The sequence below is a fragment of the Elephantulus edwardii genome, unplaced genomic scaffold, assembly GCF_000299155.1.
Source record: "Elephantulus edwardii isolate Elephantulus edwardi_28Jun2011 unplaced genomic scaffold, EleEdw1.0 scaffold00085, whole genome shotgun sequence".
Taxonomy (NCBI): Eukaryota; Metazoa; Chordata; class Mammalia; order Macroscelidea; family Macroscelididae; genus Elephantulus; species Elephantulus edwardii.
This window is the reverse complement of record NW_006399835.1, coordinates 9,256,612-9,260,299: the sequence shown is the minus strand read 5'-3', so window position 1 is coordinate 9,260,299 and position 3,688 is coordinate 9,256,612.

The window sequence follows — 3,688 nt, the reverse complement described above, 5'->3', positions numbered from 1 at the left end:
GGTTTAGGGCTGTTATACATAGGGTCACTATGAGTCGCAAACGACTGGACAGCACATAACAACAACAACAAGGTGAGATAATATGAAATCTAATTAAGAGTGGAAAAGCTCAAGTAAAAGTAGCTCTAGTTATTTTGTATTGTTTTGGGGTTTGTTTTTAATTTGTTTCTTTGAATTTCTTTTTAGCTTGGTATTTTAAGTATTCACTTTGTTATCAGAGAGGAAAAAAACCCCAAATACAAAATCTAAAAAATCCAAAACCAATGATTATTGCAAAGTCAAATTTGACTCATCGCTGACCCTCCAGCAAATTTTCCTAGGCTAAAATTCTCAAGGTAGGTGATTTCCCATCTTTCTCCCAAGGAGTATACATATTTTGTATACCTTCTGCAATTTTTCCTTAATAAGCCATTACTTTCAAAGTGTCATCCATGAAATTAAAGGAACTTAGTGGAAAAACATTCTTATTTAACATCAGTATTTCTCTCTAAATGGATAAGTGAATCAATAAGCTATACCATCAGATAGCTTGTCACCGAAACAATAACTTTCTTAAATTAACTGCCTCTAAATTTTTCATAATTAGAAATCCCATTTTGAACTTTATTTAAATGGAATTCGGTGTCTTTTTCCATCATCATATGCATGAGAACTATAAGAAAAATGTGTGTATTTTCACTGACCATGAGAGAAAGAAACAGATATACGAACATGAATCTTTACAGTATGTTTTTAAGAAAGCTCTACTTACTACATACTTTATGGGAAGTACTCACTTGACCTATCTGATTATAACAATTTTGAATTAATTATGCAATTTTGTACCTGAAATTTTCAGAAAAGGCCAAAAAACGCTCAATGTCATCCTTCTCTTTTTATCACACACACGTACATATACCTTCAGATATGTAAGCCATAATTACAACTGCATATTTTTGCCCTACCATTATCAACATGTACAACTGTATGCATAATATCACAAATTGCCTTAAATTTGGATATTACAAATATGATTTAAGTCATTAGACTTATATGTAGCATTTTATTTTAGTAAACATGTGCTTAAGATAAAAAACATTGAGGCTTTATTACAAGACTAAAGTTTCATGAATCACTGATTAAAAGTTTGAGGCCTAAGTAAGTTAATTGCAGTTCCTTTTTTAATGCTAATCTATAAAATCCTGTTCATAACATAGAATAGACTGATGAAGCAGCAAAGTGAAGACTAAAAAGAGGAAGAAGTAAAATATAAATAGTAAAGAAGGGATTAAGCCTGACAATTTCTTGATTGTTCTTCCTAGTTCCTTATAACTATTCTCTAATTTTAAAACTTATTTTCCTTTATTGTTCTCAGTAATTTTTTCTCATCTTCAGAATTATCTTGTTAACTGGTTCCAAATTTCACTAATGAATAGATTTTATGTCTTTTACAGCCTTCTCAAATTCTGCCAAATTATTATGTGACTTCAAAAATCTATTTGAATAAATCAATATATGACTTCTTATATGTTAAAATTTTATATAAATTAAAAGTGAGGTTTAAAAACTCAATTTGAGGAGGTATATAACAGTTTTAACAAAATTAGGTTTATAATGAACGGGGGGGGAAATAAGAAGAAAAACAGAGATTAAGCTCTAATTCCCATCAAAAGCCTCTGACAAAATTAAAATTTTTAAAAAATTGTTTGAAACATAGATGGAGATTTTCTATTTAAGTTGCAATGTGAAGCAGGAAAGTAAATTAGTCATTTCTTATTGATGAATTTTCTTTCTTTTATTTCCTCCTCCAACCCGATGATGGATTTTTTTTAACAATTTTTACATGGTGGATGATCCGAGAGATGATAACTAACACTTCTTTAGTCTTGCCTTTCAGTTTGAAGACAGAAGTGTATCTAGGTGACCATTTCTTTGCTTGAGATTCCACAATTGGGTGATTCCAGGATTCCTGTGAACTTCTCTAGAGTGTTAGAGATGAGCTAATACTTGCAATTGAGATGACTACTTCATGTTATGTTTCTACATGTTAGCATTCTCTTACCTTTACTGCTTAGTTTTCATCTCATCTCTTAGGTTAAATGATAGTCCTACGACACTACTCTGCAAAGGTCAGTTACACATTCGTGTTTCGTGCCTTTTTAAGTGTAAGTAAATTAACTACTTTGTTTTAGCCAGACTTCTAAAGCATTAAAATTACTATCTCATGATATTCAAAATAGCAACTTTATGGTATGATTATATTTCAATTACGTCAAATTACTATGCCTATTTTTTCCTGTTTCAGAATCACATTGTTTTAATTACTGAGAAGAAAAAATATCCTCAAATTCTTCTCTAACGGCTTTTGTTTCCTTTCTATTTTTAGACACTTATTCATCCTGATTAATTTCAGAGTATTTTTATTAAACTAGAAAATGATAATAGAATTTCAAACAAAACTCCATTTCATTTTGGAAAATTTGAGAGAAATGAACATCACTTAGTTGAGAGTATTCTGATATGATATCATGTTTTTCCATATGTCATTCTTTTTTTTATACTATATGTGTTACAACACCCTTTGTAACTTTGTATAGATATTTTACATTTCTTTCTTAGGCTGATTTTCCCTCCTGTTTTTTTATTTTTCTGTTCAAAATGGTTTGCTATCTCAATTGAATTTTGCAAGAGAACATTATTTATTTAAAAGGTAATTTTGTGTAGTCATGATGTTACTACTTTCTTTTCCCATTGAAAAACTTATTTATTAGTAATAAGTTAGAATTTGTAACATCTGTAATGAAAAATAATTTTATTTCCTAGGAAAAAACTTCTTTTTCTACTTACCAACGTATGATTGTTATAATCCCACACTATAAAATCTCAGTAATGAGAGTGAGTCTTTTCTATTGTTCGTGATTATAATTAGGATATTTGTATTTACTGTTAACTATTATATTAAGTTATATTTTAAGATAAATTTTTTTATGTTTAGGTGTAATTATTATAGGACATAGTTGCTGACTTTTTTCCTGTGATATTTAAAGATGAATAAACAGTAAATTTTATTATTTTTCATGAACTATTGAGATAGTTCATTTTCCTCTGACTAGTTATTGTACTGCTTATGAATTATATTGATAGTTCACAATATTAGACAATCGTTCAATATTCTAAATAAATGTATTTCCTTATTCTTATTGTTGTTTGGTGATGCCAACTTGACTACAACTCATAGTGACACTATTAACAACATAACTATATCCTGCCAATCCTGTACCATCTTCATCATCTCTTCTACACTTGAGTTCATTGTTATAGCCATGATGTCAATACATTTCATTGAAGGTCTTTCTCTGTTTTGCTGTCCTTCCATCAAGTTTATTGATGTCTTTTTCAAGGATTGGACCCTCCTGCCCAATCATAAATGAATGGATTGAGAAATTATGGTACATTCACACAATAGAATACTATGCAGTATGCAGGAGCAATGATTTTATAAATTATTACCTAATTTGGAAGGGACTGGAGAGCATTATGTTGAGTGAACTAAGTCCCATAAGGATAAAAATTGTATAAAACCGTTATTGTAGAAAGAGTAGAAGGATCCAAGAAGGGTGGGAGAGGGTGGAAGAAGGGATGAGGATGTGCAGGGGGATTAATCATGGGGTTGTACAATTTGATGGGAGTGGGGTGAGGGAAATAAAAA